Below are 24,445 nucleotides of genomic sequence, written 5' to 3'. Positions count from 1 at the left end.
TGCGGCAGTTTCTCCGCAACATACTTGGTATCGCGGGTTCCGAGGCCGGTTGAAAGCGTTTGTTTCAAGATAGACTTTGTACTGATCTACTGTAGCCTGTACATTCGAGAGTGCGAGAATAAGAGGCATGGAGAAGGGGCTTGACAAAGGGTATGGGCAGAAATTTGAAACTGTTTGATGGTTTGGCGTAAAACTGCCGTAAGTAGGCGGCCGTCTATAGTGTTGACCTGTCAGGAAGATATTTAGCATGAACGCCAGCTCGGGTCGTTTTATAAAAAGAGCAATGAGAAGAGGAAAGAAAATCAGAAAAGGAGGCGACAAGCGCGAAACGTATAAAAGGGTCCTCTGTACGAGGAAAAAGTTTCGTAAGAACATAGAACTGATGCATCTATGTGGGCTTAAGGATATAATTTACAAAGTATGAAGAAACACCGCTAATAACAGCGTAAAAATTAACTGCACAGGCGCTTCTAACCGCTAATTATTTCAAAGGTAACGAAGTACATATATGGTACTTACAACGTGCAGACATCATAGCAGCATTAAAACAAGGTACAGAGGACGTTCTTTAAAAAACGCACCTTGAAAGGTTTCGTTTTATACGAAATACGAAAGATTGACTCAGACGTACATTATCTTCTTCTTTGATATAAAACGCATTCGAATAGCCGCTTCCAGTTTTACTTTTCCATCTTCCCATGATATTTCGATTGTGAAGAGAGAGAGAGAAATGGGGTGGGAAAGGCAGGGAGGTTAACCGATTGCGAAACGTGCTAACGACGATGGTGAAATCAAATTGCTACGCCCTCCTGTACGGAGCACTGCTTTGAACACCAGGACCGACAATATTAGGTGGCGGCTCAAACCCAAGTTGAGGGATCGGTTGGGTTGACTTGTGCTTAGAGCGGTCGGATACTTACCACGCGTTTTTTTTTTTTTTGCACAATAGGTAGCGGATTGCCTCTGTGACTATCTGTGAGTGCTTCGGTTATCCGTTAAAATTGCAACACAGTCAATTCAGTGCTGCTGGAAGATGGTGCACTCCAACATGTCTTGCGACGCCACACTTGTTCGTGATGCATGTATAAGGCGCTAAATTGTACCTTTTTTCGAACCTACTACAAATTTTGTACATGCTTACGCATCACGGCATGGAGGAGCGCGTGTCAAAAATACCACGTCCGGTCCCTCTTTGATAGAGAGTTTAACACAAGCATCTGGTGAGAATGATAGGTAGAATAGGTCAACTGCAGAGTCTTCCAGTAAGGTCGTCGCACACCACAAAGACGTTTTTTGTCTGTTAGCTGAGTGATACGCAGCTGGCACTGTCGAGAGATTCAAATTTCTTCGCTTGGCAACATTTTGCAGTCCCGTTCATGTTTTTTTTTATCTTGGCAGAGTTCCAGGCTAGACCACTGTTTGGAGCAGAGGTTATGTCACAGATACTGCCATTTTTCCCACTATTGTCGTTTCGGATCGACTTCTGCGCTGGGCAGATTGGTGGTATGTGCGAGAAAAAGTAGTAGGTTACCCTGCGCTCAGCGGAAACCTTGGCGCCAGAACAAGGTTCTCGACGTGTAGTGCAAGCGATTTGGGAAGACCGAGTACCAGGCGTCTCAAGAGAAATGATGGCGAAGTGCCCCTCTGGCGTCTATGCGTCACGATGCTGCAAGATTGATGTCTCTGCACGCGCTTCTGCAATCTCTTGCGACCCACTGCAGATTACTGGAAACGGTAAGGTGTTCAGGAGTCAACAGTTGCGCCCTCTTGGGGAAAGGTTGGAAAGTTTAGCTGTAGGCGAGTGAGCGCCTTTTGTTAGCACGTGTGTGAAACTATCCAGATATTTTCAATGCAGACGCCATTGCCGCCTATTATTGCCCACGCGCCATGTCTGGGCGCAGACTTGCGTACGCTATAACCTCGAATGAGCACATCAGGGCCCACGAAGCGCGTGCTGCCGTATCTCAGCCACACCGCGTGGTATGAAAAGTCACGCACCATGCTCCCTAAGTTTCTGCAAGTCAGACTTTCAAATGTGGCGCAAAGTGTCATTTAAGAGAAATATATCCTTACGTCTCGTAACTTATGATTCGAAATAGATAGAGCTGCTGAACCTCAAGCAGGTGGTCTGTGAATGGACGCGCGGAAAAGCTATTTCAAATTTATTTTTGTTCCCGAGTGTTTGATTACTGGGACAACGGTTAGGGGCTCGAAATTGGGTTTGTCTTCTCCGCCCGTCACGTTCATGCATTCTTTTACGCTGACGACGACCCTTGTAGTGTCGGTGTGCGTCGTCGATGGCAATACACAACGACGATTTTTTTTTTGTCTCAAGGCCACCCTACATTCCTAGCGTCACCAATCCCACCGTGTGAAGAGAACTCAAACTTGTCCACTTTCACCAATGAGGAATGCCTTTTAAAATGACTTGAGGTAGAATGTACACAAGTAATTGTGAAATTTGTAGACAAGAAGTTCCCATGAATAACCCCAATGGAAAGTTTCAAGTTCGTCAACTAAGCAGTTCAGAACCGGTTAAAGACATGCACAAATCTTAAGCTCTTATTTGTATAGAGTACCAAATCCCGACCCGTTTTATTAAGAAAGAACGAAACTGAACAGCCTAAGAGAGCACATGTTACGCCATTAGCAGACGCCCATTAGTGGCGTACGCTAACGCCTAAAGGATCTGGGTGCGAACAAAGTGCATATGATCAAAAGTTAGATAGCGATGATCGGTTCATTCAAGCCCGAACGTTTCTAATGTGATTCACATTCTAAGCCCCTTCCGCTTGGCAGTTGGTCCTTGAAATTTTATTATGTGTAAAGTAGCCAAAACTAAAACGCGAACCAGAATACCATGGAGCAGTCACACGTTTGCGCATCGATACGTGATTTATCGATGAGCTATCCATGCGAACACCTCTCTGTCAAATTTTCGGTGTGTTGTCATACGTTATGAGGCGCAGTAAACACGTTTCTTTCACCAGATGGACCACAAGAGAAATATGTGTTACACGTTGACTCATTCTCTTATCTTGTTCAACAGAGAAAGGGAAAGCATAGTACAAAAATTGTAATTTCTTCTCCAAGCTAAACACGGCTGACTCTAAAAAGGTCTCATATTGCACACCTCTTTCTTTTTTGTTTGGCCTCTTAGTCTTGCACATTGGAGGCTTCCTCAAGTGGTACTCTCATTAAGGCACTGCTAGCTGTTAAAGTCAGGGCCAATATTGTGTACATGTCACACAACTGAAGAAAAACGAGAACAGCTAGAAAGTATCGCCGAGAGATTATACTGCTTTTGTGTTTGTAATCTGGCTGTTTGAAGCCTGCTCCAGGACGGCTTAATCGAACAAGTCATTACGAAGCCTTCACCTACTCCCAAATAAGTGAACAGATCGTTTTGAACAGGGATGCCTGGGTGGTGTATAAAAGGAAGCACTTCCAAGATACAGAAATTTCTTAGGTGAATGCCCGAGTATGAATCTTCACGGAGGCGATAGTGTAATGTATGGTATATTTTTTATTTACTAAGGGGAAAGAAAATCTTGAAGTCCTACTTTTGCCAAAATAAAGTTCACTGCCTGCCTGCCTGCCTACTTTTGCCCTTGGGCACCACGACTATGCTTGTGTGGTAGCGTCAGTGAAAGACTTCTGTGAAAGCTTCCGTGAAAGGCTGTCATGGCGGGAATGCTTCAGTAAATTTATTATTGTGTGGCCAAGAAAATAAAACGGCATTACTTTCTTCGTTACACGCGCACATATACACAGACACAATGCACCAGCGTTCTTTCAGTACCCTTTCAACCAAGCATAAACTTCTTTCCTTAAACTGTATCTTAGTGGAATGAATGACCTGCAGGTATCCGTGATGCTAATGATTTTGTGCACGAACTCGAGTGTCCCTTTTGCCACTGTTAAATTGACTGTCCAAGTGCATGTTACTTTATGGATTTATTTGGAATGTTATCTTGTCTTCTGTTCGTGTTGTTCTGTTTTCAACGACTGAATGCTCCTCCTGCTTGAACCACAGAATATTTTTGCAGTATGTATAAAATGCTATAAATATGTGCATTTCGCTCTCTGCCAAGCGTCTTCCCCCTGTTCTTTTCACTCTCTGTAAAGTGTCTCTCAGCCGGGCGACGACAATTCTCGCCATATTTTTGATGGAGTCGCATGGTCCAGATAAACTGTGGCGGTGTAGTTAAAGACACCCGCGCCGTTGTAGTAAGACGACAGCGAGGTAAGAGGCCTGGTCGCTACGTCTTGAGGCTGCATAATACTTCCGAGTGCTTGTTTCCTCCTCTGTGGCCTTTTTCTCTCTTCGCTTACTCGAAGCGCGAAATATATCGAGACGGAAAGGAAAGGCAGAACAGACACTTTATAAACATGCGTTGGACATGAAGAAATGTTAGAGTTGGCATTTAGGTGTTACGATGCGGCATTGTATCTTATCGCGAAGAATGCCCGATGACACGCGGCGCACATTCTATTGCACATTTTGCAAACGACAACAGCAAATAATGGTAACTCGAAAGCAGGTTTCAAACTAACTGATGATAGAAAAACACTTTTTACTCAACACTTATCACAAAATAAACAGTGATACTTACGTTTGCCCGAACCAGTTAAAGTTTCCGTATCCAGTTACAGCAAGGGTCGGTGAGAATTTCAGGCTAATAAAGGAAGACACCAGATCTTCCCCCCTGCCTTCCCCTGCCTTCCACCAGGAAGAACGCAGGGGAAGTCATGTCCATCAATATGTATCACAGTGTTTCTGTAAGGCAGCGCTCTTCTCCCTTTGCCATTTTTGAGTGATTGCGACTAGAGCACTGCACGGGCCGATTTGTTCAGCCCGGGCCCAGCCCGGGCCAGTTTTTACGTTGGGCTGCTCGCCCGATCCCGATCAAAACTTTATGGCGAGACCCGGGCCCGGCTCGAGCCCGGAAATAATCAACGTTACCCGCCCGGCCTTGCCTGCCACCCCTTTACCTTAGGCCCGAGCCTGGCCCGAGCCCGACTCGAAACCGGCCCGAACCCAGCCCGAGAACAAAAAATACGTGTTTTTCAGAGTTTAGACGCCCGAGAATAACTCGCTGCACGTTACATGCACACCACCAGAGAGCCCGAGCCCGGCCCGGGCCCGGGTCAAAAACCACACGCCGTGCCCGAGCCCGGCCCGAGCCCATGAAAAAACTGCTCTACCCGGCCCGGCCCGGCCCGTGCTTTCGGGTAGCCCGAGCCCGTTCGGTGCTCTAATTGCGACTACACGCGGAAAAAATAAAGTGGTATTTGGAAAATTGTTTGTTCCTCGCCGCCTTTCGGCGGAAAAGCACTCAGCTCAAGGCGATAGATGCTATTTCTGCAACTTGCAACAAAAAAACGAACAAGATATTGTTTTTAGTAAGAGTCCCTACCTCATTCTACGAGAAGAAAAGCAGATACTGCATTGGACCTGTTTTCCAAATGTGTGCAACGCGGAGGATTGCAGAGCAGGTGAAAAGTACAGGTGGCAAACGAGTCACGACAATGATATGCAAATGCGCTACCTTACTTTTTTCTGAAAGGTATCACCAGTAATAAATCACGTTCTTTTATTACAGCGCGCCGCACACATAATGTCTCTACGAGAAAGAAACAAGGTGGACAGATTACCCGGATTAATTGTCCAGTTCACTACTGTGCATTTTGACATGAGCAAAGGATTATATAAATTTGGAGAAATGAACACATGAAGACAATCAATCAGCTTGTACAGCTACGCAGATCCCATGGTGTCTTGACATTTCGAAAGTGACTATGTCTTTATGCATGCTCCGGAAACCTTTCGACTACCCAATTCAGGAAGTCGGGTTTTGGTTGGAGGCACAACTTTATCAACGTGACTTCTTTTTATTTTTTCGGGGAAATACGAGACTTCGAGCATGTACTATCGGCCAAGAAAGTAAACGGACCACGGCTCCGGCGGCCGGAGCGGCTGCCTGGCCACAACGGGGCGCTGCTGTCTCGCTCCGCGCGCTTGGGTCGAGAGTGCCGTGGGTGACGTTAAGCTTCTCCCTCACTCTCGCGCTGTGTCTTGTCACGCTTGACGAAATGTCTAGTGCGTCGTCCAGTTGCTCTGCGGTATTCAACCCATGGCGCTGACGCACAGTAGCCGACGGCCGCAGGGAATCGAACCCCGGCACTGTGAAAAAACGAAGACCTGCTCTCTTTGTTTTGTTTTTGCCTATATACTGACCTTACCTTTCGTACTAGTGTTTGTCGCCTACGTCCCTTGTTGCTCGAGTTTAGGCAACATTGCGCAAGGCGCCGCAGCGGCGGCTGACACGCGCTCTTTCACGCCTGCGAGATAAAGGCACGTTCGCGTTAGCGGCACGGCGACTTGCCGGGCACCGTTTGACGTTCTCGGGCTGACGTGCGTGGTCGGTTGTGCTCGCGCCCGTCAAGGTTTCCTTGCCGTGCAGAGAATGGATCCAAGATCCATTTTTGCGACGTTCTCCGGCTGCCGCACGCCGACGTGACCAATCAGCGACGCAGTAATGGTGGCCGTAGCTACGTCGGCTTGCCCCCGGCTTGACTCCCGCGGCGACGGCGCCTTCCGATTTTCGCACCGTGGCTTTCTCCGTGCGCGCTCGCTACATCGTTAGGGAGATTCCAATAGGGAGATTACTGAAAACTGTACGCAATTACAGGTTTCTCTACGGCAAGACTAAGCCAGAATACAAGGACACGGAATTTAATACCAGCAGAAGGGAAGTGCTGACGACGAGAGATGCGCTCAAAATCTTGCCTTCCCACCTTCGTGTAGCGAGTTAGCGAGGTTAGATGATGTCACGTGTTTTGCGCACCGGCAAAGCTTGCCGTGCACTTTGAACACCTCCGTGCGGCCGCCGGCTACTACGCGACAGCGCCATGGGTTGAATACCGGCTATGCGCGGTCCCCTTCATCGCGACCGCCAGCAGCAGAGCAACCGGACGACGCACTATACATTTTATCAAGCGTGACAAAACGCCGCGCGAGAGCGAGGGAGAAGCTTAACGTCACCCACGGCACTCTCGACACAAGCGCGCGGAGCAAGACAGCAGCGCCCCGTTGTGGCCAGGCAGCCGCTCCGGCCACCGGTCCCGTGGTCCGTTTACTTTCTTGGCCGATAGTACATTACATTAAGTAAAATTTTCTGCGCATTTTCTCTTTGATCTCTGATTTCTACTTGTCTCACTTGTACTTTACCGCGAGGCCTTGAAGGGGAGCCCTGCAAAGGATGAGTCTATGACGAAGTTATGCCATTAAAAAGCGGATCTTACAAAGGGAGCTATTTCAGAGGGCACTGCTCGAGTGTACCCGATCAAAGCGGAGGAATCTTTCACAGGCGCATCGATTCAATCTTCAATGAAGCCAATGGTGAAGCAAGACTGCCAGAATCCTATTCAAGTTAAAGAGCCTTGAGCAATAGCCTCAATGGTGGGATTGAGTTTGAACTGAGATTGAATGTCCAAGGCAACGTAACAGATCATTGATGACTGTGTCAACACCAACTGATCTAAGTACGTCCAGGTTTCGTACGTGGCCATTACCAGAAATAAGAGTTGACATGCGCCTTTTAATACATCGTCCATGTTTACTGCTTTAGAATCTTAGCATTTAATTGTTCACAAAGAAAAACGGCACTAATACCAGTCAGCGCTATTTCACTATCCATTTACACAGTTTAAGGCTTGTGGCAGGCTCCTCGCAGGGAGCCTCGTCTACTCCTATGATTTAGTTTCGCTAAGAGAAGGTCTACATGCAGTTTACATACAGATGTCATTCGTAAGCACACCATAGTTCACCGATTCTTGTACCGAGAATACTGAATAGTTAGGTTTGGGGGAAAGTTTTGATCAAGTGTGCACAATCAGTATACTTTTAGTTACGTTGTTAAACTCTGCTTTCTTTGCACAGAAGACCTTTTGTCAGAGAGTAACGCACCTTTTCCTATGCTTTACCCATTACATCTTGCTATGACACAATCATCTAATGTGTAAAGTCAACTCATACTCCCCTTCGGGGAAATGCGGGTTTTTTTTCCACCCCGATTGCTCGCGTGCACTAGAAGAGTGATTTCAGGGTGGTACCGTGCTTCCCAGCGCAGAAGCGCCAGCTGTGGAAGGATTATAATTATACCGGACTTTGACTTGAATCCTTTTAAAGTTCACTGAAACGTTATTACTTCAAATATTGATAGCGGATATAAAGGCAGGCGTGTGTTGAGGTAGTCATAATCCTGTTCTAGCCGCCAGCATTCCAGGAAATCGACGATAGCCTACTGAAAACCGTGGTGTCCCTACAGATGACGAAAAGCGATAGCTAGGTGCGTTTCTGATACCGCGAGATGGCATGAAACGAATAACGTGAGTTGCAGGTCCTTACTGCAGCTTATCTTGGCAAGGCGCAACCACAGATACAACGGTAGATATACCCCATTTGTTGGCTTCTGATCAAGGCGAATTTGATGCACATTTCGTGGGAATTTAAAGAGGCAGCGGCCGCCCCATGCACCTTCTTCCCGTGGTGGAAACGACGGGGCCTCTAATGAATAGTGCAGATAGAACAGCAACATCGTCGATTCAAGCATCCCTGGTTTATTAAGGGAGAACGATGTTTCGGAATTCATACAACTCCTTAATCCTGAGGTCGTGTGTAATACCTTTGATGCGGAAGCGTCAAACGGCCCATTGAGCAAAACAGCCGGTGACGTCTGTAGCAGCGAAACTTCCCATTGGCAGCGGCGCCACCTCACGAGCGCGCCTGGCACTCTCGTGACGTTGGCTCGCGCTTATTGGTTCGGGCGTCCATGGAGCAGAGCGGCGGCGAAAGGGAACACCTGCTGCCGCGGAATTGTGTGAGAGGAGAGGGCTTCGCCGTGACGCCCTGTCTCCCTCGCTCTCGAAAGCCTAGTGTCATCCGTGCGTTCCTTTCGCCGCGCTTGCTCTCGCCAGCGTTTTAACTGCGCCTCGGTAAGGCCAAATCAAAAACCCGTCAAGCGCGCATTTCAACGTGCCCGCGTGTCCGCGAGGAGTTTTCATCTCGAAAGAACGCTCAACTGCGTTCGATTGGACATTAATTATTTCGAATTCACACCTGAGAAGTAGTCGCTAGGTGTCCTCAAATTTTTTTGTTATTTCTGACTTTTTTTGGTTTTTCGGTTTTATTTATTTTTATAAGTATGGTTAACAATGACTCAAATTGGAATACGAATGTCTATGTTTTCTGATAATGTATTCATTGGCAGATATATATCCTCCTGATATCCGAACATAAGTATGGGACGTAACAGCTCTTCAAGATGCTTTTTATTGACTACCGTTGCGCAGTGAACTTCAAAAAGACACAATTTTTAAAATTTAAATACCATGGTAAGATGCCGAAAGCTGCATATCTGTGTCCACTACCACTAGCTTTTCCTCATCTTCGCTATGGTAAAAACTGCATTTCATTGCTTAAACGCAGAGATGAACATGGGACTACGGGTAGTACATTGCGATGTTGGTGCCGCGTCCGGTAGTTTCATGCAATCTCAGTGATTATGAAACACACATCAAGCTTACTTTCGGCCGTCTGGGATGACACAGAGGCATACATCAATTAAGCGTAAAATTTCTCGAAAGCGGACGACAAGAATTTGAGTACACCACTTCTTTACAGTTACACATGCACTATACTTCATACCCATAAGGAATATTTTGCGTAAACACTCCCGAGTGATTGAAAAAAATTAGCGTAGCGTGCACTGGAAGCGCAAGTGCTAGAGAGTCAGCGAAGCTGATGGGAACCTAGCTATTCCAGGCTTATTGGATAGGCTAAGCGCGACCAAGTCACCCCCAGCATTTTCCGGAATTAATTGATTACTGATTGATCATCAATTAGGCATTGGTTCGCTATCTCTAGGCTATCGCAAGGTATTGGCACGTATTTGGGCTAGGCTAAGCACTACCAAGTCATCCCCAGCATTTTTCGGAATTTATTGATCGATTATCGATTAGTTATTGATTGGCTGTTGATTGGCTATCGCAAGGTATTCGCCACGTTTTTGGGCTTGGTTACGCACTACCAAGTCATCCCCAGTATTTTCCGCAATTAATTAATTATTGTTCGATTATCGATTAGCTATTGATTGGCTATCGATTGGCTATCAATGACTAAGCTTAAGTAGTCCCAACCACGCTTAGCTAGACGTAGCCGGGATCAGCTTCGCTAGTTCACAGGGGTATGTGCCATTGCACTTGGACCCTTTCTGCAGTAACGCAAGGATCGGCCCCAAATTTCTGTTCGCATGTTACGGACTAACGCTCGGCTTAAGCCGCTCCGCTGTTAAAACTTGAAGACAATGTGCAATGTATTGTATAAGGGGTCTTAGGAGGACATTCATAGCAGTTTCTCCAAACGAAGTTTAAAAAAGACCGACGCTGTTGCAGAGTGGAGCCCCGAGGTAAGCTACTAATAAACCAGAGAAATACTCAAACTTAAATTTGCGATGCCTACAAGAGCACCAACCTTGAGGGATCATATTAAGCAAGACTAATGAACTGTTTTTATCTTGTGCACTTCAAGTTAATTATTTATGGACTATGAACTATCCCTCTAAAGTACTTTTTTTACCATGGTCATACCCAGGTAGCCTGAACAAAACGAAAGTGTATGCGTAGACGGCAACATGATAACACGGGCAATGTGTTACCGCTCATTAGTGATGAATAACAAGAAAATAAATAGGAAACATAATTGTTAAAAAGAACATAAAAGATTAAACCCTCAATTTTTTTTTTATTGCGCGGCTACGAACAGGCGTGTATTATTGCCAGCCCAGTCTATCGTTTTCTTTTACATATCCAAGAGCCTTTTTTACCATACAGCAGAATGAGAACAGCCTCTCTGGGACATCTGTGTTGTGCCGTATCTGGTCCATCCTCCCAAACCTATTGGGAAACACGTCTTACCAACCCAACTCTAACTTTAAAAATTCGCATTCTTTTTTTCGACTTTTCAATCTTCTCACAGAGAGTCGTGAGTGTGCTAACCCTCTCTCAAAATCGCAACTGGTATGCAATAACGTTCCGCCCAGAAAGTGGATCTACAATTATGTATGTTTAGCTCGTAAAGCCCTGGCGCATAAAATTCTTGCACAGTTCTTGTCGGGGTGGTAAAGTCATTTCTCTCATGCCCCACTTATCCCAACACGCCTACACAGAGAATTGAAGATGGCATGAGCTTCTCGGTGCTCATAGTTTGTGGGGACATTTGGATGGCGTCCAGAGTAATGTGTCAAACGAGTTTCGAAAATTTCACCTCCGCAGAGAAATGCGTTGCACAGAAAAGAGTCACTGCATCTAGGCGCAGAAACACTGGAGTTGAATGGTTCCTTGGCTTTTTCCTAATTAACTTTAACCAAGAATATTAAAGCTGCTTCACGGCACTCTGACCTTAACGCCTCTTGGAAAAACTTCGCCTATGTAAGCTACATGTCTCGACCACAGAATATGCATCACGGAGAAAGCAGCGCGAAAGAAACAACACGAAGGGGAGAAGAACAAAAGTTCTGTCTCCCATAAACTCGAGTTCTGTCTCCCATAAATATGAGATGGCAACCTCGAGCATTCTTGCGAAACAATGTTAAAGGTAACGCGGCTGTATCGCATACAATATAGCACACGCATAGCCTCCAAATTTTTTGTTGCGCTTATTTCAGATGCTGGCGCTATTTTTGTGCTTTCTATAAGTAATCATTTTCAGTGGCAGTCTATGTTTCCAAGGGTATCTTTTACTATTTCCACCTAATAAGAGCCAACCAATCCTAAACAAACAACCAAGCATTCGTGTTCCGTCCGATTGGAATGCAAATCATCCATTGAAATCATTTTTCGGTCGCGTCCACAATGATCAGATAAAGGGCCAAATATGCTCAGGCGTTTAAACACAAAAAGGGAAACTGACACTCGGGCACAGCCTGCTTTCTTAGAAGCGTTTCTTTCAAAATAATGGCTTGGTTGGAAAACTGTGATATCAGAAGACCTCACCATGGATAAAGCATAGTATTTTTTTTTCGAAATAACCCGCATGTTTATCCAGACTGTAGAGGAAACTCAAACCTGAAAGCATACATTTTCCAAAGCAGTATCTGAAAGCCTTTCTTGAGCGATTTGTAACCCAAATATGCCCGGACGTCTACAAACGTTTGCGCAGACAACTGCACTTTGGAGCGCATGCCCATAACCTAAACCATTGTTTACTTTAGCCGTTTCAGACCTGATAGGGTTTTCGTATTCGAATTGTTGACAGGCTGCTTCAACTGCACGAAGGATAGAAGACGTGAAAAGTTTTGCAGAAACCGGGTATTGAGAACTCTTAGAAGTGTTGCGTATGGCTCAAACCACCTCGTGTTCTTGAACTTAGAAGGCGGCTTGTGCTATACTCACGCTTTTACTGAACACTCGTATGCTTTTGAAAAATGTGCCTGCCACTTCCTGCGCAAGATCAAAGCACGCGCTGATCCTTTAGAGAAGATGCGTGCTGATTCTGGCATAAGCTAGTTGGCTGCTGTGAGCCCGTAGCTATCTGCGAAACTACTGAAACCCGTTCGTACTCGATACATAACTTTCCCGCGTTTTCCACTGCACTGCTTTTGGACTAAAACTGTAGTAATCATATGTTTCGGTGAATAACATTTCCAAACCACGATCATTACATCTAGCCCTGGCGTAAGTGAATAGATTAGGTTCGGCGAGTAGTTTTATCATTTTCTGAGACATCTTGAGGAAGCCTTCTATTCTTTTGTACAATTAAACGTACCTTCGAATGTGTACGACGTGGCTTCTTGGTTATTCATTTGTTTCTTCATTGTGCGTCTCAACATCGCCGTATTTTTGCGATCGATTATTTTTAATGCGAAGCAATCTTGACGAGTTCTGCCCAGGTTTCTGTAACAGGTATGTGGTGGTTTCAGTCAAACGATCCCGAAGATAGTACAGTCTAAAAATGCTGGCTGTTCCCATAGATATGGGCCACAGTATATGTGGCGCTCTTCAATGAACTTCTCTGACGTCGACTTGGCAATGTGTCACTGGGTATTTGCCCCTCTCTATTGAATCCCTTTGACGGGAAATTGGGTTATCAGCATCACAGCAAAAATTAACAAGACCATGCGCTGCAACACCATACACTCCGCATCGATTCGAAAATTTCGCAAGATCACTAACCATTCGGTGCAAAACAGTTATACGTTTCATAAGAACCATTCGCTAGCAATCTGTGAATACTAAGCATTACACAGATGTGAACTGGAGCTGGGTCTCCTTCTTTTGCATATTCTATCATTGACATGAACAGCTTGCAGTTATTTATTTGTGCATTTAAATTCAAATAAGTGCAACAGAAGTAAATGCAGCATACTTGCAAAGCGGTTTCATTTATTTAGTGCATCTATGGACTTTATTGTAAATCGATGAACTTAGTAGACTTATGTGGAACGAGATAAAGAGTTTAGGTACGGTATGTGTGTTGCATGACGTCCACAGGGGCTGCATGAAAGGAATACGGCTGTACAATCTACCACGTTTCATGGTCTTCGTTATCTGTTGGCTTTATTGGTTTCTTACTGTTGATGAAGCATCTCGGTTATCCTGAGTTTCTGTCTCATCCTTAATGCAAAGGTATTTATTTCAGCAGTCTTCATGTCTTAGGGAGCATACGAGGGTTTATTAGTGACATGCGTGTTCCCTAAGATACTGAACAACGTGGAGTCATCGATTAAAAGGCTAATCCACAACCACCACCAGCGCCATTAGCGGCGCTGTCTTACAGTCCTATTACTTAAAACAATGTTAGTGTCCACTGGAGCTTGCTGCAAATTCACTAGTGCGCATGACTGCATTGGCGCTAAGGCCTACGCTGTTGACAGTATACACCCGACCCCTTGTACCAAGAGCTATTGGTGCACAGGTAGTCACATGGTAAGTTGCAGTATATTCACCAATAACACCTTTTATTCGGATAGCAATTATATGGTGAGCTGAGGCGCGTTAACGCTATCGCCGTTGGTGGCGTCGCAGGTTATACGCCATCCTATCCCACTACTGACAGCGCCACCGCCGCTCCCGTGCACAGGTTGAGATGCATCCCGGAGACGCGATGCGGGTTTGGCTGCAAAAATGATAAAGTGAAGCGCATACATCGTCAACACTCCACTAAAGTGGCTCAGTGGGGTGTGCATCCCGGCCAGCGTTCTGCATGACCGTCGTGTGCTGGCGCACTATAATCACACGAGCGTTCCTGTTGGGTTGCTGTGTGTATGCACTGGTCGGATCTGTGTGGACAGTAAATGGCGAGCAAACGTTATCTTAAGTTCCACTGGTCACTGACAAACACCGAGAGTTTCGTGTGACAGTCACTTCGTACAGCATCGCAATACGACGTGTGCAACGCAACTTGCGGTATCCCTAATCACGCCAGCATTACGCCTAGCACGCCAAGCAGAAGCTAATGCGCTATTCCTCCTGTCAAACAGTAGTTGCCTGGAGAGCTGCATCGCGCCAAGACGCCGCGACCGCGTATAGTTAAAAGCACCATCCGAGGATATCTAGCGCAACTTTAAACCATGCTATCAGTGTCATTACTTCGCCCTTCATGCGAAAGTGCCAATTTTTTAATATACAATGCACATATTAATACTCAGCTAAGCTTTCAGACTGAAAACACTGGCAATACCTCAAGTACACAAGCATACAAAAAAGTTTTGCAGCAGCAGCTGCTGACGTAGCTATTGGTAGAGGATCACACTCATCTTCCGGAGGCTGTGGGTTCCGCTGCCACCGGCCGCAAGCAGTCGTATTTCATGGAGGTTTCATGTTCTCTTCCGTTTACTACAAATATGGCCGGTTATAATGCGTTTAACACCACTCCAAAATTATTTTAGTTTATTGATATTCTGGAAACTAGTTCACTCCCTTTTTACCCCGAGTGGCTGTTATGACAGTAAAGTGACCGTTGTTGAATGCCTTATTGTCCCGAAAATAACCGTATTGTTTTTTTTTATCTCTACATCTGCACTGGTAATTGGCAAGTGCCATATACGTTGTTCGCAGCCTTCAGAGGCACCGCTTCACAATGTATTTGTGGGATGGAACCACTCCTCAGGACATCATTACGACTTCCATAGAAACAATCGGCGCTACATTAGGCGCAGGTAAATTGTCGTGTCTCGAACCTTGTTTTACTTTTTTTTCCCGCTTTGTCTCTCTGTGCCAAAGCAAATACCGTTTTCCTGGCATATTTGTACATCCGACTGCCCCAATACTTTAATAGGAGCACAGAGCGGGCATTCAAAGCTCTTAAAAATCCATATGCTTTGCCGTATTTGAAGAAATTGTAAGGAAACCTCATCCAGTGGCATTGACCACATTTGATTATAGGAAATCACCGAACACGTTTCATTGCATGAGGGAGCTTTCATTCAGGGAACACAGGGTAGTTTTCGCACTGGTTGTACATACATACATACATACATACATACATACATACATACATACATACATACATACATACATACATACATACATACATACATACATACATACATACATACATACATACATACATACATACATACATACAAACATACATCATCATCATCATCATCATCAGCCTATATTTATGTTCACTGCAGGACGAAGGCCTCTCCCTGCGATCTCCAATTACCCCTGTCTTGCGCTAGCGTATTCCAACTTGCGCCTGCGAATTTCCTAACCTCATCATCCCACCTGACTTTCTGCCGTCCTCGACTGCGCTTCCCTTCTCTTGGTATCCATTCTGTAATCCTAATGGTCCACCGGTTATCCATCCTACGCATTACATGGCCTGCCCAGCTCCATTTCTTCCGCTTAATGTCAACTAGAATATCGTCTACCCCCGTTTGTTCTCTGATCCACACCGCTCTCTTCCTGTCTCTTAACGTTACTCCTAAGATTTTTCGTTCGATTGCTCTTTGTGCGGTCGTTAACTTGTTCTCGAGCTTCTTTGTTAACCTCCAAGTTTCTGCCCCGTATGTTAGCACTGGTAGAATGCAATGATTGTACACTTTTCTTTTCAACGACAGTGGTAAGCTCCCAGTCAGGATTTGGCAATGCCTGCCGTATGCACTCCAACCTAATTTTATTCTTCTGTAAATTTCTTTCTCATGATCAGGGTCCCCTGTGGGTAATTGACCTAGATAAACATATTCCTTTACAGATTCTAGAGGCTGACTGGCGATCCTGCCTTTAGAATCTGTAAAGGAATATGTAAAGGACATACATACATACAAATTCTTCTAAGGCGTATTTGTACAGTGGCTGATTCTTTATAAATCGCGATCACTCAGGCACAGGAGTATGTGGCTACTCTTGGCGTGTTTCGCCGTTGCTGGTCGTAGTTGCAACACCTGAGGTGTTGCAAAAACTCAGCTCTAAAACATTCTTCGTTGTAACTAAGCACACGCATATTGAAGAAAACTGCAGGAAAATTTTTGACAAAAATATTTCTATAACAGCAAGATACAGGCCGTATCATAGAGCGGACATTCGGCATCAAGGTTAAACCAGCGCCACGTCTTCCTCACATCTTCCTCAGAAAAATAAGGAAGCTTTTAGAATAATTCTTGTTCGTGCTAGAATCGAACCTGTTTCATGATGACAAATTTCGTTTTCGCCGTTTCGAAACTGTAAACCTGTGTACTGCTACTACAATCCAGCAATTGAAATCGGCAACCGTTTTCTTGTTGTCATGTGTGAATAAGGAGACATTGGCACTAATAAAAGTGCTTGGTGATCCATCTAAACAACAACAACAAAATGAAATAGACGTACATTACGTGTTACAGTGGATCACACAGGTAACAGGAACACCTGATTTTAAATAAACAAAACAATTACTCACAACAGTAAATGTCGCGCGAAAGAAAACCATAATAAAATTTCACTAACAGTTTAACCGCCTAAAACACGAACAAATTAAAGGAGATAAATTTACGCACATAGCTGCTTCAAGATAAAAGCTTTACAGAACGAAAAATGCAACTCTGACCAAACGAAAACATTAACTACAGCTATCCAAGTATCTCTACTAACTTCCAAAACTTATTTTCAGCGACGCAGTTTATGCGATGACCTTTAGTTTAGTAACCTTGTGATTGCTGTGTTCTCTGACTCGGCCTTTCTCTGAATCATTGGATGCGCAGGAAGCTGAAGTAACGGTAGCAATAATGACGTGTAAGTAGCGCTTACCAACGCCATAATCAGTTTTTTTTTTTTTTTGACTCGGTTGCCTGGAATTGTGTGGGACCTGTTCTGTAGATTCCTGTACTAGAGTATAAGAATTCAAACAGAGAAGACACGCTATTCAACACACACACAAACAAACTAACAAAAACATTCACAGATGAATGGGGGTTTTTACAAACCCTGTACTCTACAGCAAGTGGCATTCAGAAGTATTCAGGTCAAAGTGGAAATTCTACGATGAGGCAGCAAATCTGGTTCACATGGTGTGGACATGTCCGTCTAAGTGTGATAGCTTGCACACTCTAGAATCCTGGGAGGCTTTGCTCCGTAGCCCTGACCCTAACGTCCTGCAGGACATCATCGATCAAGCCCTTGCTGCTGCTGTGTCTCAAGGTATTCCGGCCGACGGCTAGGGACGACGGGGGAGATGTATTTCTCTCCTGACGTTCATTGACTGGTGTTTTTAATAAAGTTGTTCCTCCTCCTCCTCACCGATAAGTGGCAACCCAAGCAACTCGTACATCGAAGCCAGCAAAGCTGTATCAGACACTTCTTGCATCCCTCGGAAGTACTAGGGGCATGTGTGCTGCCTTACGACCCCTCTCATTATGTAGCATTCCACTGGGCGCACTAGGAGCACTCAAAAGCGTCCCCAGAGCACTCTCTCAAGAGTAGCTGCATTCCAATGGGCGAACAGGAGCAGTTTGGCGGCGTTGAGGGCACTCCAGAGCAGTTCGAGCTGCTCCCGCGAGAAAAGCTGAGTGCGAAGGAACTCGAGTGACGCAAACGACTTACATCCATTCATTTTGCTTGTGTTTCCATCGTTTTCGGTTCAGTGTGCCGCAGAAATCGCGGCTGAAAAGCGAAGTTCGTGTGACGATCACCAAGGGGAGGAAAAATAATCGGGTCACGTGATACACCTTTGCCCTCGCACACTGCTCTCACAGGGCATGGAACGTTTCAATGGAGGAGCAAGCAGTTTTACTCTGGCGGTGTGGCTGTCTTACACCTCTCTGGTCTTTGCCTATGCTGCATGCTGTTCAGCAAATGGAATGCGCCATAACGAAGCAGAAGGCCTGCGTTGCTTCTGCGTTCAAGAACGTACGTTCGTGGCTGGCTGTTCTTAACAACGGATACCACGCACGCGGTGTCGAACAACATGGCGTCCACACTACGTCAATCGTACGAACTCTTATACTGGAGCCTGTAATAGTGATACCTTTAATGTGGAGCCAGTAAAAGGCAACTTCGGAAACAAAAGTTATGCATTACTGGATAAAAACAACGCGCCAATGTGTTGTCTATTCGAATGATATATACGCAAGGCGATGTTTATTCTGCGAACATTGACAAATACGTTTTAAAGTAAAAAAAAAATCAGTATAATGTTTTTGTATCATCATCAGATAATAAACTCGACGTCACGTGAAAAGCGCTGTGGAATTCCCCTTAACAGCTTGGATGTAAGAAGAATCACGTCGAAAAAACATCATGGCGTGCAAAAATACAACGTCTCAAATATCACTGCAGGCCCGCGGGAAGCACAGGCAAAGAGGACGTCATCGCGCTTAAGCAACTTATAACAATGTGGTCGATACAAAACTCTCTTCGGGAGCCGCGGTCGTCGCGGAATTATAAACAATAGATGAACTCTATGTACAGCCTCTGCCACTCCCGCTTCACGTTCAGCCACTCATTACGGTTAATGACACAGCAGCATCGCGTTACACCACCTGCATATTCTGCTCGCTTCTTTCAGAATGAATGTCTACGCCACTTTGTCGTTGCAGTGACCGAAACTTCTGGGCGATGCATTAAGCTCAATTATAGTGTGGTAATCGCACAGGCTATATTACGAAACTGAGAGGCTGTCAAGCTGCAACGTGTTTCGAAGCAGAGTTTGCTGAGAAACAGAGAGAAAAAGAAAGTAATGTTGATTGAATAATTGATGGAATTAAGTGTGAATGTGGGTAACTTTTCACACAAACAGTTGTACTCGAAGCGCGCCGACTCAGGTAACATTTACAACGCGAAGATAAAAAAAATCAGTTTGAATGTGGGTGTGTTTTAACGTCAAAATCATTATCAAGCACACTTTTTCTACGTGTTCGCATTGTTTCATGCGCCTATGTTCCTATTTTTCCGGGAGCTTTCCACATCAATGAAGAAACACGTCAGAACATGTCTCCACATATCATTTAACATATTCGGTAATATTAGTACAAGGTGAAGCACTTCCAAGTGGTAAAATGAACATATTTGAAATTCTTATCCACCAGTTCGCAGAGCATGACGTATATTTTTTTTTCATAAGTGAGCTAAGCGAATTCAACTCCGTTGTCAATCGAGCAGAAGTGTATATGAAGAAACATATTTTCGTTTGAGTGCCAGCAGTTCTAAGTGGTGTGCTACAACCGTTCTCATAAAATACCGCATGTCATAGCTAAATTCAGGATGAATTATGATATGAAACAGCTGTCTTTGGTGGAGCTAGAATCTATCACTGCTGAACGAAGGCATTCGAATGCGGAAGCGAACCGTAAACGTCGTGCCTGGCAGAATCTCGAACAACGTCACGGAGAGAAAAAGAGAAAATTAGAATAAAAGGCCGAGAGCTTAGCCAGATAATCATTTATCTGGTTAGCTACTCTGGATGGGAGCAATGGGTAGAAAAGATGAGGATAAAAGAACTTATCAAGATAATCTCCACACAAGCACACAGAAGGCCACTAGCAACGATTGCAGTTATTTATTCAGTTTCTATGCATTAAAATAAACACAATAGTGCGTTTAGAGCAACTCGGGATGACGCCAGTGGAGATGAGGGTTAAAGAATTCTTTCTTGAAAGGGAATTATGGTCAAGCTTGTCGAGCGTGGTGCAAAGCGCTTTTCTTCGTGCACTGAGGAGAATGTCATTTAAAAAGTAAAGCCCGAGCTCAAAGTTTGTCTTACAGAAAAGGAGTATATTGTGCAGCCTCATATTTAAATTATAAACGCATTTCGCGCTCTCTCGTTACGCCAACCAGATTTAGCGATGTCCAAACTAAATTAAGCGCAGTCATTAAACATATTGACGTCATGTGTAAACAGTCGCGTTGTTTATTTGTTTAGCTTAGACGCGAAGTTAATAATGTGTATTAATTGCAGTTGAAGGTAAATTATTCAGCGCACTGCTTTTGTCCAAAGATCCCCATCATCGAAATTTATAAAGCGCCATGAACGTCTCCGTCACATGCTGGCACTTGCTTCAATTATGCATTTTATGTCACTACTGTTTTAAACAAGCGATCCATTGATATAATCTTCATAAAAAGCCAGGTAAAACACACTCTACCTTTCCCAAGCAATCCTGGCTTGCTTGCAGGTACAGTCACCGACTCACTTATCCCGAACGCGCCTTAAGCGCATTTTTTTTTACTTCTCTGTATACGGATGATGCTGGTAACTTTTGCTCGGCGTGCCCTGAATGTGCTAGCTCAATGCACCTTCCTTCCAAAGCATTCCGTGTTTGCTCTTTACAGCCTGTGTTTGTGATAGTTAAGCCGCCATAGATGTTTCATTGCTCAGGTTAAGCAGGTAAAGTCTGATGGAGGCTGCACCTAAGTCGACAAGTGCGTGACACTCTCGATAACTTGTTGATCGGTTCGTAGGTGTCTAATATATTAGTTTCACGATACCGGCAAAGAAGGTTAACTTGTCAATGTAATGTGATGTAGAGACCATACCTCATAGCTAAGTTCGTAGTTGAAAATCCAATTTCCTCACTGCCAACACGCACACAAAGGAAGCAACGTCCTGTAGTACTCACTCTGCGTTGCCTGTAACTGTCTGTGATTAATCCATGCAAAGTTTCATTACGGCGTCTGATCGCAACGACAGTCAACACGCTAGCGATAACTCCAAACGATGCAAAGATTGCTTGCTGACGTAAAATATCATCATGCTCTCTACCTATTGGCTGAACTAGCAGCACACCTATCGCGGCCTGACTGTCGATTCGCGCGTCGTGAATGCACGGGACAACGAGACGACACAAGCTTATCGTAGTTCCAACTTCCTGTCGGCTTATCTGCACGTCACTCAGCTATTGTGAGGAGTGACAGGATGCGAGGCAGAACTTCGTAACGTCAATGAGTCCTGGCAACGTGAGGGACACGTCGGATATTACGCAACAGTCAGTTGAATCTGTCGCCAAGGGCTCCGGGAGTTCTGTACTGATCGATAGTGGGGTGCTGGAGAAAGAGTTACTCTCAAGCGTTGCTAACGCCATGCGACGCGAGCGTTTTCGTGGAAAACCATTCCAATGAACGCGGTCGCACAATATTATATAAAGGCGACTCTTGTGAGGAAGGGCAGGAGGGCAGCTGCTTTCTCGTTCTGCTAATAGATAGCGCAGAAGTCGCACCCAGCAGAAGACCCGGCCCGGTCCAAACGCATCGACACGGCTCACTGAACGCGAGAGAACCGGCTCCCTTTCTGCAAAAGAACCGCCGCTCACTTTTACTGAACCACGCCTGACTCTCTCTTTATACAGAGTCACTCAAAATATCCCGCTCGCTCCTGAGCGACCCATCTCCAAAACAAACCGTGTACACTATAGAGCGGTAGGGGGGGGGGGGGGAGGTTTAAAGTCCATCGTGAAGGCCCGTAGACCACAGCAACCTTAGTAGCGTGAGTAAGGCCTTCGATCAGGGCTGATGTTCTTTCAAAATTTTATTTCAGTTGGGAGGAATATTAGTGAAAAAGGCTGGCTCAGTTATGCACCATGCCCTAGTACATTTGTTCACTGTGGATGCCATGAATGTTATCACATATTTTCTTTAATTTTATGGTGTATAATGCCCAGCCGACGACGCGAATTCCTCAAAAACTAGGCGAACAAAATATTCGTATTTTCGAAAAGCGGTTATTTCGTTTTAGAACCGAATGGAATAGCACAACATTCAGTTGGTTGATCGAAAGTTTCGAATATTCGAAAATACTTGTTGCTTTGGTAGCATATCCCTAGAAGAGCGCGAACGGGAAGAAAACGGAGCTTGCGATCCGCCTTTGCTACTGAAAGGACAAAGCAGCAACCATTCTCGCAGGACTCGCTTCATTTTTATGATTTCTTTGCAAATGAAAAGTGCACTGAGTGGCTCCTTTTAAAGCTACCATAGCTTTCCCGCTGCCTCTAACAGTTTTACAACAAACGGTCACTCACCTAAACCTGCAATCAGTATAAACGAAATGATGTGTGAGGCAACTCGTAATGATTTGTGCTCCTGTATCGCCAGTGTTGATGCACTATCTTCGCAAAAATTGAAAAACAAAAATAATAAGGACGTGAAGATTAGTTCAACCCGGCGGCTGCTGCAACAAAAGTTAGTTCTCAGACATATAGTGTAGGAGAGTAGTGAAAGGGAGGTAATGAAAGTGGTAGCGAGTGCTTATCAATAAAGTACAGCGACACGTCCCGTGGCGCAATCCTATCCCAAATACTGTGAATACATCATGTTTCTTTATTAATTAAACGCTAGAGCTACAGCCGACCGATGGGACCTGTTTATTTCTCGTAAAATATTTCGCATTTACATTACTAGTAAGCGAGATAAATAATTTGCATCCGTGACTAGATTAGAGGCAACCTCTAATATATATATATATATATATATATATATATATATATATATATATATATATATATAATGAGCGAAACCTGAACACGAGCACATGGCCGTGTTTATATAACGCCTGGATTCTGATCGATAAGCTAGTACTAGTCAGCTGACCGCTGCTTTGCGTGATAAAAACAATAATCCTTCCACAGAATTTAAACGTATTTTGGCCCTCTAAAGATATCTCTAAAGCACTCTGGCCTCTTAATGAAATGGAAGTGTATATTGTTACGAGGTGTTTGCGCATGCGTGTGTCGTAAGAGCAGCAGTGCATTTAAGCGTGAAGACAGCAGAGTATCGAAGGCTACACGAGCCGTTGATGGCGACGTTTGTGGTGGAAAAAAAAGCATTGCATTAGATGGCACAAATGCAAAGGACGAACTAAACACAATTTACACACCCTTTGGCTGAAGCTTCACTTCACAAACATTCCATCATGTGCTTTGGATCTGCATACTATTTAACGCGATAGCATTAAGGGCCCTGTGTCGCAGAACATCCGGCGGTGGCGACCGGCATGCGATGACGGCTTGGTGGCGGAGAAAATCATCCCCAACCACCCCAACCACCCCGACCGCGCAGGCCATCCACGTGTTGCAAGGTTTTGGTGAACAAAACTTGAATATCTTACAGTGAAATCCGCCAGAAATATGGTAAAGTACGACTTTACCATTCGGCGTCAAATTCGCCGTCGGATTCGCCGTCGGATTGTTCACCATTCGGCGTCGGATTGTAATTTGAATGTACGAGAAATCCTAATTCTGCTACGAGGAAACTGAAACACAAACCTCTTTTCCAGCATCTCTACCAGACCTACAGCCGCGCGTTCGGGTACTTGCGAAAATGATAGCCAGATGGCACTCACCTCCTAGGCAGGTCAAATTGGGACTTCGCTGCTAATTCGTTTTGGACACCAGCGCGCGTCGGGGCAATAGCAAGCAATTAATAAAATAATAAAAAAAAGGTGCTAGGGCCCTGACATGTTAATTTAATACCACTTATATTGCCTCCGGAAAACGTATTTTCCACAATGCATGTCTGTTTAAAAGTGAAGCCGACATTAATGGGATCGATGTAAGCTTGGTCTTTGTAAGCTGGCTTTCCCACGATCAGTGTTAAAGTGAATGAAGCCTACTTGCCGGACGCGAACGGGTCCCGGTAAGGCTATCGCGTTCTACTCTTAAAGGCGAAGCTTAAGTGTCCTCCAATTTTTTCGTATAGTACTTGACCAAGGCGTTAAAAGTTGCGTAACTTTGGTGATGATGGTTTGGAGAAGACGATGACAATGATGAAAACGTTTTAGTTACATAAAATGGGTATGACCTTTCCTGTTAGTTAGAATCCCGGTAGGAAAGAGATGGTGGACAGGAAATTAGTGAGGACTAGTTAGAGTTGTGCAACCATAAATACCAATTAATGTACTCCAGGACAGAGCCCAGGATTTTCTTTCTCTGCTTTGTCTCCTCTTTTGACCTCGTTCATTGCTTTAGATTTG

The sequence above is a fragment of the Dermacentor silvarum genome, chromosome 5, assembly GCF_013339745.2.
Source record: "Dermacentor silvarum isolate Dsil-2018 chromosome 5, BIME_Dsil_1.4, whole genome shotgun sequence".
Taxonomy (NCBI): Eukaryota; Metazoa; Arthropoda; class Arachnida; order Ixodida; family Ixodidae; genus Dermacentor; species Dermacentor silvarum.
The sequence above is the reverse complement of the archived record's forward strand: the minus strand, read 5'-3'. Positions refer to the sequence as shown.